The 13,060-nt window shown below is 41.6% G+C and overlaps 1 protein-coding gene and 1 non-coding gene across 3 annotated transcripts in view; both read right to left on the bottom strand.

Moving 5' to 3' along the window:
* The window catches only part of LOC120515670 (A disintegrin and metalloproteinase with thrombospondin motifs 16), a 330,557-nt gene that overhangs the window by 270,749 nt on the left and 46,748 nt on the right, over window positions 1–13,060 (bottom strand). The gene's annotated exons all lie outside the window — the stretch shown is intronic.
* LOC120516207 lies at window positions 11,732–11,894 on the bottom strand. The gene has a single exon (XR_005630801.1). It is a non-coding gene; the product is annotated as a U1 spliceosomal RNA (small nuclear RNA).

The raw sequence follows: 13,060 nt of genomic DNA on the forward strand, positions 1-13,060 counted from the left end.
CGTTTTTTTTTTTTTAATTCAATGTTGTTGAGTCATTTTCTGGGGGTAAACAATGTTAGGATTAAGTTAAGTTAATAAAAATAGAGAAATGGGCAAATAAGTGATTTTTGTGCTTGCTTTACCTCTTACAAGCAAAATGGCTTTAAAGCAAAAGGAAGATGATGACAATCCATCCATCCATCCATCCATCCATCCATTTCCCAACCCGTGAATCCGAACATAGGGTCACGGGGGTCTGCTGGAGCCAATCCCAGTCAACACAGGGCACAAGGCAGGAACCAATCCCGGGCAGGGTGCCAACCCACTGCAGAAGATGATGACAATCACAAGTTAAATCAGAACTACAGAGAGAAAAATACGTGAAAGGAAGTTTAACTTTGAAGGCACCTCTCATGGAGAATTTGTGCAAACAGAAGGTGCCTGACCACAATCTGGAGTGATGAACACCTGGAGTGAGAGATTCCAGTTTTTAATTTAAAATTAAATTTCCAACATTCTCGGAAAACACATTTTCCCTTTGTCATTAGGGGATATTGAGTGCAGATTGATGGGCAAAAATAGGAAATGTCAGTCAGTCAGTCATTTTCCAACCCGCTATATCCTAACTACAGGGTCACGGGGGTCTGCTGGAGCCCATCCCAGCCAACACAGGGTGCAAGGCTGGAACAAACCCCGGGCAGGGCGCCAGCCCACGACAGGGCACACACACCAAGTACAATTTAGGATTGCCAATGCACCTAACCTGCATGTCTTTGGACTGTGGGAGGAAACCCATGCAGACACGGGGAGAACATGCAAACTCCACGCAGGGAGGACTCAGGAAGCGAAACCGGGTCTCCTAACTGCGAGGCAGCAGCGCTACCACTGCGCCACCGTGCTGCCCAATAGGAAATGTATTCATTTCAAATTAAATCCACAGCACAATAAAGCGTGCAGAGAGTGAAGACTTTTCAGAATCCACTGTAAAGTTAACTTCTGACTTTACACTGGCTCTGTGTGGTTGTGCCAAGTGAGCGTACCCTGCAATGGCATGGCATTCCATCTCCGATTGGCTCTGCACTGAAGGCCCTGCATGTGGGTGTATGCGAGTGTAGATACCCCGCACGTTATTCATAAGCTCTACAAACAACAGCTCTGGACGGCAATCAGTGTGACCTCTGAGCCGATGACCTCACTCGGCACATTCCTGTAATGTGAGCGACGGCGCTGAAATTTGTTTCACACAAAAAGATGGAATGCAGCATTTGTTTTCCTTTCCATCTTAAATTCATTCAATGGCTGCCCTCTCCAGCTCACGGATGATTGATCTTTTAGCGCTCCATCCCGTGAATATGCGTCGCCTTTTGAAGCACTTCCAGTGTTAATGAACTCTGCGCATTATTTACTGCATCGATACGCATACATTCATAGTTAATCTAAAAACCAGGCGTTCAATCATTAAGCCCAAAACGGGTCTGCTGTCTAAGAGGGGTCAAGCAAATCCTTGAGTCAACCATTCTGCTGGTAAAAAAACGGTATAGCAAAGTTAATAAAAAATAGCAAAATAGGCAAACAAGCAATTTTTTTGTGCTTGCTTTAACTTTTATAAGCAAAAGGCAGATAATGACAATCACAAGTTAAATCAGAGCATAATGAACTGAAGAGAAAAAAATTATGTGGAAAGAAGTTTAACTTTGAAGTCGCTAAATCCCAATAACAAAGATGAGTCGCATTAACTTAATTGACAATTAGTGGCGTATGACGTGTATAAAAGAGTTCGACTAAAAGCACTTCGACAAAGCAACATCTGATAAGGCGAAATACTGTAGTCAGAGCCGGACCTGCAGATGTGATGGTCACAAAAACCTCACCCTTAATGCCAGCAAAATCAAGGAGCTGGTCACTGACTTGAGAAAGCAAATGGCAGGTCACACTGCAGGGCCGTCTTAATGCATGGGCATGCTGGGTAGTTGCCCATGGGCCCCATGAGTATAGGGGCCCCATGCTAATCTATGTATGTTGCGACTTATTGATTCATCTTTGCTGTACAGCATAATTTTAATTGTTTAACACACTGATTTTGTTGGACGTACCAATACAATAAATGTATGTTTAATTTTATCGACCATTTACATTTTTATTCCTGTGAGTGGTTGTGTAGTTAGGGGCCCACAGTGCACTGCTTTGCCCGGGGGCCTATAATGCTGTTAAGACAATAATACCAAGATAGAAGATAATTTGAAATCCATTAAATCATCACAGAAGGACTTGGGTAGCATACAGGCTTGGGCAGATTTGTGGCAGATGAAATTTAATATCAGTAAATGTAAAGAATTACACATAGGAAGTAAAAATGTTAGGTTTGAATACACAATGGGCAGTCGGAAAATCGAGGGTACACCTTATGAGAAGGATTTAGGAGTCATAGTGGACTCTAAGCTATCGACTTCCCGACAGTGTTCAGAAGCCATTAAGAAGGGTAACAGAATGTCAGGTTATATAGCCCCTTGATGTGTGGAGTACAAATCACAGGAGGTTCTGCTCAGGCTTTATAACACACTGGTGAGGCCTCATCTGGAGTCCTGTGTGTAGTTTTGTTCTCCAGGCTACAAAAAGGACATAGCGGTACTAGAGAAGGTCCAGAGAAGATCGACTAGGCTGACTGCAGGACTACAGGGGATGAGTTATGAGGAAAGATTAAAAGAGCTGAGCCTTTACAGGAGATGAAGAGGAGACCTGACTGAAGTGTTTAAAATTATGAAGGGAATGAGTCCAGTGGATCGAGACGGTGACTTTAAAATGAGTTCATCAAGAACACGGGGACACAGTTGGAAACTTGTTAAGGGTAAATTTCGCACAAACATTAGGAAGTTTTTCTTTACACAGAGAACGATAGACACTTGGAATTACCTACCAAGTAGTGTGGTAGACAGTAAGACGTTAGGGACTTTCAAAACTCAACTTGATGTTATTTTAGAAGAAACAAGTGGATAGGACTGGCGAGCTTGGTTGGGCTGAATGGCATGTTCCCGTCTAAAGTGTTCTAAATGTTCTAAAGATGGCCCTGCCACACTGACATCTGTATCCTCTCTAATTGGAGGGGATGTGGACATCACCAATGATAGGGTGAGCAGCTTTCACATTTCTTGAAGTAGCCATCACTGACGAACCGAAGAGGGCACGACTTATTTCCTCACTTGTCAAAAAGGCTCATCAGTGCCTCTGCTTTTCTTAGACGTCTGAGGACAGCATGCATTTCTCCTTTCAATCACATGAACTTCTAAAAGGGCACGGTGGAGAAGGGCACCAGCTCGGCTCAAGAGCATAAAACACTACAGAAGGTGGTGAAGGCGACACCCAGCAGCCTTCTGCACAGGATGTATTCAGCACTTGCTACATTAGAAACCCAAGCAAGGCAATTCAAGACCTCTGCCATCAGGCACAGCGGCTTTTATCAGCCCTCCCTTCGGGTTCATTGGCACTCGAACCAATAGACTCTGGGATAATTTCTTCACACAAGTCCCACAAGATTGCTGAACCACTAAATCAATCTTATGAATTTAAATACTATATTGTTAGTGTTTGGAGTCAGGTCAGGTCAGTTTGTAGAGCATGCGCTGGTACAGCGTTTTACCGCACCCACCACACGATGAAACAGCTCGGGATCCTGGTTGGCAACTAACCCAGGCAGAAGCGTGATCCAGTCCCACCCTCCGGAAATTACCCTCTATCTGCCACAGACCAGGTGTTATGTGGGCATCTCCTTGGCCTGGTCCAGCCACTCCAGTCCCCAACAATGAGGATCTTACGAGCTGGATCACCCTCGGGGGATATTGTGCCACATGGCTGTAGTGCCATAACTGGCACTTCCTCAAAATGCAGGTAATGTGCCTCATTCGGGACACCATGAGCAACACAAAGTCAAACCAGCAGTACCCAAGGATTGTCTGAAGAGACACTGAACGAGTCCAGTCTTCTTCTCAGGTTACTGGATAGCATCCATGTCTTGCAACCATATAGCAAAACAGGAAGCACCAGGACTCTAAACATTTGGACCTTCATCCTTTTGCAGATATCGGTAGCGCCACACACCCCTTTACAGCGACCCCATGACCCCCCATGATCTCCGTCTACTGGCTTCATAGGACGAGTCGCCGGAGACGTGAATGTCACTGCCGAGGTAAGTAAACCTCTCGACACAGAGGTCGACACTCTCTCCGCAGACAGACACACTGCTGATGGCTGTGCCCAAGAGGTCATTAAAGGCCTGGATGTTGGCTTTTATCAGGACACTCGTAAGCCCGGAGTATCTAAGGAATTTTCACAATGACACTAGTGAATATGGGAGCAGCATTTGAACCCTGATTTTGGGAACTCTAAGTACTGCCTGATCATGTTACCAGAGTGGCGATGTCTGTATTGGCTAAATCGCTTCTCCACGCCTACTGTATATTTACTTTATATAAGTAAAATATAAGTAACATCAACACCTCGCTATCTGATCATTTTATTTTATTTTTTGGCTCCACTGCTACTTCTCTTTTGCCTCTCTAATTCCAAACATCTTTCCCTGTACAATTCCCTTTACATCATCACCATGACCCTACCCCAAGAGCATTGGACCCGGTCCTTTAATAACAAACGTATTCAGCCAACTAGTGAATCGCCTCGGAGACCCCTGATCTCATCCTGCGCTCCACGTTGTTAAACTAATGACACATACTGTATGTACACGGCCTGCACTTTACCCTTAAACTTCAGAAATGCACTTTTACATTAATAAAGACAACCCTGTCAACAGCGCAACAATATGCAACATACCTCAGTGTTCTGTGAATGTTTAACCTTACAATTTATGTAAATGCCAGGCTGGAATTAGTAAAGCTGCATCTCCATGTTAGTGAGACGTTCAAAAGTGGGACTTGCTTTTCACTGCCGACCAGAGAATGTAAGATTGAGAATATTAGCATATTAGCAATTCTGTATCTTATTGACTTTTCTGATATTTGCATCCTATGACTGGCAGTCTCTACCAAAATCCCAATCAAAGGTTTATTTCTATTCTGTGGTCTCTTCAGTGAATTCTCTAGCAAACAAAATTAGATTGAACACCTGCCCTTTTATCATTGCAGATCAGTTTGAATACCTAGGGGTCAACATCATAAGTAAATATAAAGCTCTTTCTCAACAAAATGTAGCTGTTTGCATGGACAAAATTAAAAAAAGATGCGCATAGATAGTCTACCCTCTATCTTACTTTAACAAGGAGAATTAAGATTATCAAGATGAATAGGACTAAAGCGCAGCATTTGACACCATTGACCATTCTACTGTATTTTACTGCACAGGCTGGAAAATAATGTTGGGCTTACAGGCACTGTGCTCGCTTGGTTTAGTTCTTATTAATCAAATTGATTCCAATCAGCTTCAGTCACACCTTACGCATTACAATTTATTTGAAAAATTCCTGTCTGGCTCCTGCACTGGTCATAGTACAGAAACGGCACTAACGCGGATTGTAAATGACATTCTGATATCCGATCTGATGAAGGAAACTCCACTGTAATTATGTTGTTGGACTTAAGTGCAGCATTTGACACCATTGACCATTCTATTTTACTGCACAGGATAGAAAATGATGTTAGCCTTACAGACACCGTGCTCGCTTGGTTTAGTTCTTATTTATCAAATCGATTCTGGTATGTACAGAAATGTGCTGACAGGCCTCCATCATTATACACAGAAGTTAAGTATGGAGTCCCACAGGGCTCAGTACTGGGACCTTTACTGTTTTCACTTTACATGCTTCCACTGGGATTTATAATTAGGAAACATCATGTTAATTTTCACTTGTATGCAGATGACACCCAGTTATACCTTTCTTTTAGATCAAATGAAGTTTCTCTGATGTTGTCTTTAATTAGTTGTGTTAGTGAATTAAAGGAGTGGATGGATGAGAACTACTTGTCTTTAAACACAGATAAAACAGAGATGTTAATTGTTGGAGGGAATGACGCTGATCACAGCAATATTCTGTCATCATTTAACTCAGTTGGAATCACCATTAATTTTACTGAATCAGCCCACAATGAAGGAGTTATCTTTAACTCTAGCATGTCATTTAAAGCACACATTACAAAGTTGTCCAAATCATGTTTCTTCCATCTTAGAAATGTTGGGAAATTAAGGTGCTTTCTAAATAAACAGAATTCTGAGAAATTAATTCATGCATTTATTTCTAGTAGGATTGACTACTGCAATGCGGTGTTCACTGGATGTTCAAACTGTTCTTTATTCAGCCTCCAGTTAATCCAAAATGCTGCTGCAAGAATTATTACAAGAACAAGAAAGTATGAACACATAACTCCAGTTCTTAAATCCTTACACTGGCTCCCGGTTAAGTTTAGGGCAGATTTCAAAATCCTCCTTTTAACATATAAAGCCTTAAATGTCTGAGGTCCGGCTTACTTGTCTGAACTTATCATGACTTACAAACCAGAGCGCACATTAAGATCTCAAGATGCTGGTCTGATTTATGATTCCAAGGATTAATAAAATAACAGTGGGAGATCGAGTTTTCAGTTACAGGACCCCTAAACTGTGGACTGGTCTGCCTGCTACTATAAGAGATGCCCCTTCGGTCTCAGCTTTTAAATCCCGGCTGAAGACTCACTGCTTCAGTTTAGACCACCCTGACTAGAGCTGCTGATTAACTGTACAGACTGCATCTCTGTTGTTAGTCATTAGCACTAAAACATAAGTAATACGATAGTTATAATTTGATACTAACCCTCACCTATTCTGTTTCTCTTCTCGGTACTCAAATTTGCCACTTGGTGCCACGACCCACCTGCCAAGTTGTTTTGCAGGCCTAAGGTAAAATCATCCCTGATGGAGGATCGCAGGAATCATAGGGTAGAGGGGTCCTTTCATCGGATTGGCTGGCCCAGCACTGTTTCAGCTGTGGAATGGCCAAATGGGGGAGGCAGCTTGATGGCCGAGGTCTCCAGGACTTTAAACAAATCCAAATCATATTATGTGATATCATCTACTGTTAAATTCTGCTCTGTACTTGTAAAATTTTTATTTTTATACTGTATTGAGGATTTGTTCTGTTCTGTGTATTGTGTTGTATTGACCCTCTTCTTTTGACACCCACTGCACGCCCAACCTACCTGGACAGGGGTCTCTCTTTGAACTGCCTTTCCCAAGGTTTCTTCCATTTTTTCCCTACAAGGTTTTTTTTGGGGAAGTTTTTCCTTGCCTTCTTAGAGAGTCAAGGCTGGGGGTTGTCAAGAGGCACGGTCTGTTAAAGCCAATTGCGGCACTTCTTGTGTGATTTTGGGCTATACAGAAATAAATTGTATTGTATTGTATTGTATAATATCCTCCTTAAGCTTCGGTTCATATTTCAAAACATCCCCATATACATTATGATTGAATCTAATTTCTTAAAAAATTGTGAACCTCATTGATTTTGGAATTAGAAAAACCCACAAATTCAAAAGGCGACCTTACAATGACCTAAATCAGAAGGTGGCATGGCACTACCTAAATTTAAGTTTTATTACTGGGTGGCAAATATACAAGCTATAAAAACCTGGACATTGGCACGGATAGATGAATACACACAGGCTTGGTCTGCAATAAAAATGAAATCCTGCAGGACTTCTTTAAATTCCTTGCTTTGTGCCCCAATAAATATGAGTTCTCGCCAATAAACAAACAACCCAATTGTCAGTCATTCACTCAGAATATGGAAGCAATGTAGGAAGTATTTTAAGATAGATAATATTTTAATCTATGCCACCTCTACACGATGACCACCTTTTTCCACCCTCTTGAACTTACATAGTTTTTAATGTTTGGAAAACGAATGGGATTAAATCGCTTGGAGATTTGAACATAAATAATGTCCTCTCATCCTGTGAACAATTACACTCCAAATTTAATCTCCCATCACTACAATTTTTCCAATATCTCTAAATCAGAAACTTTGCTAAATGAAATCTGCCCAGTTTTCCTCACCTCCCACTTTATTTCTATTCCAGAACAGATATTGATCAGTCTTGAGGATACAGACAGCATTTCTATAATATATAAAAACAATTTAAACTCCTTTTCTTTTAAAGATTCCAGAGTTCAGTGGGAAAAGGATCTCTTACTCAACATTTCAGAAATGGAGTGGAAGGCAGCCATTCACAGAAATCATTCATGAAGCATTCAATTATTCAAATAAAAAACTTTTATTGAGCTCATCTGCCTCACTTAAAATTGTCCAAAATGTTTCCAGGGGATGATCTAACCTGTGAACGTTGCGATTGAGCCCCAGCCTTACTAGGCCACATGTTCTTGGCGCGTACCAAATTAACATCATTCTGGGCACAATCTTGGTGTCACAATCACTCGTAATCCATTAATATTAAAGTGGAGAAGGACAAACAAACTGTAATTGGCTTTACTTCACTAGACTTGTCATGTCACCTACTCAAAGCATCATGATGCACCAACATTGATAGACTGAAAGCCAGAAGTCTATGTGACCATCATCATCAGGTCCTTCCATGAAAACCCTAAATACAAAGAGGAGTTTGACTTATGTTAGGTAGATTGCCCAGAGGGGACTGGGGGGTCTCTTGGTCTGGAACCCCTGCAGATTTTATTTTTTTTCTGTCCACCCTGGCCATCAGACCTTACTTATTCTATGTTAATTAATGTTGACTTATGTTTATTTTTTATTGTGTCTTCTATTTTTCTATTCATTTTGTAAAGCACTTTGAGCTACATTTTTTTGTATGAAAATGTGCTATATAAATAAATGTTGATTGATTGATTGATTGATTGATTGATGATCAACTGGACGAATCCCACCTCACCTCTTTTCAGTCAGTGGGTAACTGATGTTATATACTACTTGAAATTGGAAAAAAATCTAATTCTCACTTAGAGGAAATGTACAAAACTTTTTAAAAACCTGGCAGGACCTCATCAATAACATTATAGAATAAGCATTTATATTGGGGGAAAAAGACTCCTTTCTCTCTTTACTACCCTCAATAGTTTTATGCTGGATGTTGGCCTTCCTCTATTTCTCAGGGGTGGGGGTGGATTTGAATTTAGTTTTGTTAAGTTTGACTTGATTGTATGGAATGTGATATGCTTTTAATAAATTCAATAAAAGATACAAATAAGTTTATTTCTATTGTATTTTTTGACTGCTGTACTTGGCACATTTCTTGGGCTCAAATTCTACATAAGAATGGTTAACCCCGAGTCTGTCTTGGGTTAGACTGTTATGGCCCAATATACCGTGTTAAGCCCAACTAGCATTCAGGACAGTATTCTGCTGCCATCTAGTAGATAAAGTAACATCATGTTGAAAAAAAACTGAATATTTCTATGTGTTTTGCCACTCATAGATCACACATCATAGATCAATATTCATGAGAAGGGTGAAGATAGATAGATAGATAGATAGATAGATAGATAGATAGATAGATAGATAGATAGATAGATAGATAGATAGATAGATAGATAGATAGATAGATAGATAGATAGATTGTATTGAATTCACATACTCCAGCAGCAGCAGCAATGGCGTGAGAAACAAAAATCTGTAAAACCAGTTTTAGAACAAACTGAAACTGCGACATTAGTTGAATCAAGAGATGGTGATGACAATATGAATTGGTCATCAGACGTTGACATGAATAGTGAAACTGATACAGTCAGCACTGTATGGCCAGATCGTTATGATATGGCAGGTGGATTGAGTTGCGTAAAGCTTCACCGTGGTGCAAGTAGCTGTGTGGTGAAAAGGCAAAATGACTGTAATCAAGTGGAAAGATAAGAAAGACATTAGCCCCCTAAGCTCTGTCTGTTCACAATGTAGCAACTATCCTTCATGTTGGGAGAAATGTGGAAGTCACTAAGCCTTGTGCTGTGGTAGCCTATAATAACACAATGGTTGATCATACAGATCAGGAACTGATATTCCATCCTCTCATGTGCAAGCAGAAGAAAAAATAATATAAGAAAAGTGTGGAAAAAACAGAGTCCTGATTGTGATGGCAGGCTACGTATCAGTGATAGTTTCAAAACATGTTGCACAAAACACGTGTACTAAATCTACATCAGTACAGCAGTGGACATACACTATATTGCCAAAAGTATTGGGACCCCCTCCAAATCACTGAATTCAGGTGTTCCATTCACTTCCATGGTGTGAAGTACCCAGGCATGCTGACTGCTTCTACCAACAATTGTGAAAGATGGGGTCGCTCTCGGGAGCTCAGTGAATTCAAGTGTGGTACCGTGATAGGATGTCACCTGTGCAATAAGTCCATTCGTGAAATGCCCTCGTTACTAAATATTCCACAGTCAACTGTCAGTGTTATTATAACAAAGTGGAAGCAATTGGGAACAACAGCAACTCAGCCACAAAGTGGTAGGCCACGTCAAATCACAGAGTGGGGACAACACATGCAGAGGCACACAGTGGGCAGACGTCGCCAACTTTCTGCAGAGTCAATAGCTACAGGCCTCCAAAAGCTCAAGAACAGTGCGTAAAGAGTGTCATGGAATGAGTCTCCATGGCCGAGCAGCTTCATCCAAGCCTGACATCACCAAGTGAAATGCAAAGCGTCGGATGCAGTGGTGTGAAGCACTGGACTCTACAGCAGTGGAGACATGTCCTCTGGAAAGACAAATCACGCAATTCAATGGTTGAGTCTGGTTTTGGCGGATGCCAGGAGAACAATACTCACCTGACAGCATTGTGCCAAGTGTAAAGTTTGGTGGAAGGGGGGGATTATGGTGTGGGGTTGTTTTTCAGGGCTTGAGCTCGGCCCCTTAGTTCCAGTGAAAGGAACTCTTAATGCTTCAGCATACAAAGCCATTTTGGACAATTAAATGCTGCCAACATTGTGGGGACAGTTTGGGGATGGCAACATGATTGCACACACACCAGTGCACATAGCAAGGTTTAATAAGAAATAGAGGAGCAAGTCTGGTGTGGAGAAACTGGAGTGGCCTGCACAGAGTCCTGACCTCAATCCGGCAGATCACCTTTGGGATGAATTGGAGTGGAGACTGTGAGCAATCCAGGCCTTCTCGTACAACGTCAGTTCCTGACCTCACAAATGCTCTCCTGGTCACAAATTCCCATAAACACACTCCTACATCTTGTGGAAAGCCTTCCAGAATAGCTGAAAAGGGTGGGCCAACTCCATATTAAAGGCTATGGATTAAGAATGGGATGTCATTAAAGTTCATGTGTGGGTAAAGGCAGGCGTCCCAATACTTTCGGCAATATGGTGACCTTTCCTGCTGTGATTATGTTGATGTTTTGGCACTTTCACGTTTCATTTAGACAGTGAGAAGCACAGACATCTGGGAGAGGCTCGGAGTAGAGCCGCTGACCCTCCGCATCGAGAGGAGCCAACTGAGATGGTTCAGGCATCTGAAATGGACGCCTCCCAGTGGAGGTTTTACAGGCACGACCAGCTGGGAGGAGACCCCGGGGAAGACAAAAGGCTCGCTGGGAGGATTAAGTCTCCCAGATGGCTTGGAAATACCTTGGGATCCCACAATATGAGTTGGTAAGTATGGATTGGGAAAAGGACTTATGGGCCTCACTGCTAAGACTGTTGCCCCCTGCAACCCAGCTTTGGATAAGTCGTAGCAAAATAGATTAGATTAGATGAGATAAACTTTATTAATCCCAAGGAGAAATTTACATAACATTGATAATTAGGAAAGAGTGCAAACGCAGTCCACCACTACCACAAACTATGTATTTGAGTATCCCACATGTAGGCAAATCGCAGACGTCACACACACGGAGTGCAATGGATGAGCCTCGCCTTAGGAGAACCCCCTTAGTGATCATGGTATCTCTCCTGCCAGGTAAGCAATGAATGAAATGAATGTTTCAGTTACACATTACTTTTTTTTTGTAATTCTATGTTTTTAAATCATTTTCTTTGGGATAAACATAATGTTAGGGTGGTTGCTATCTTACAGGGTGAGCCAAAAAGAAGTAGCACATTTCAAACGTATATTCTACAAAAACTCTACAAGATAAAATAGATTTCATTACGACATAAGAAAGGGTAAACAAAATAGATTTCTTTCATTGTGTTTTAAAAATGTTGTCTTCAAGGTGGTGGCTATCATTAGCAATGCACTCTTCGAGACGATTTCTACACGCTCGCATGACTCGTTCGGCCATTATAAGGGGAATAGCGGCGATTTCGAGGCGAGTAGCATCCTTGAGGGCTTCAAGGTCTTGAGGTCGGTGTGTGTATACCATTCGACTTGAGAAGAAATCACACAGAGCGAGATCAGGTGAACGTGAAGACCACCCGACATCGCCATGCAGGGAGATCAAAAACTTGCATGGATCTCCGCGCCGTATGAGCTGTTGCGCCATCCTGTTGACACCAGTCGTCCATCGCATCCATTTCTTCCAGTTGGGGCTGCAAAAAGTTCTTTAGCATTCCAACATAATGTTCTGAAGTGACCGTTGCTCCCTCCTCCTCAAAGAGTAAGGGCCTACAATGACAAATTTTGCAACGGCACACCAAACTGTAACACGTGTGCTCACTGTGCAGGGGTCTCTGATGAAGTCCACCACGGTTGGTTTCAGCCTAATAGTGAAAGTTTTGCTTATTTATGCAACCATTGAAATGGAAATGTGCCTCGTCGCTGCACATGACGATGGCATCTCGATGAATGGTTTCCAGAATGTTCACACGCAAGTCTCTACGGTTCTCCCAGTCTCTCTCAGTGAGTTCCTGCAGTACCGTCATTTTGTATGGATGGAAATTAAGGCAGCGTTTCTCAACCTCAACCCGAGTTTTCATAACAGTTTTAATCGCGCCCCCCTAACATTTTTTTGAAACCCTAATAAAATTTATTCCTATATTTTTTGCTGCCGATACACCACTACAAGTTTTATTATACCTACTTAACTTTTATCGACATTTTTCTAACTCAATATTTATTTTTCTAATATAAGAATGTAGTTTAAGTTAATTTCTTTTGGTTTCCATAGATGTACAGTAATTTTCATAATTTC

This window comes from Polypterus senegalus, chromosome 15 (genome assembly GCF_016835505.1).
Source record: "Polypterus senegalus isolate Bchr_013 chromosome 15, ASM1683550v1, whole genome shotgun sequence".
NCBI lineage: Eukaryota > Metazoa > Chordata > Cladistia > Polypteriformes > Polypteridae > Polypterus > Polypterus senegalus.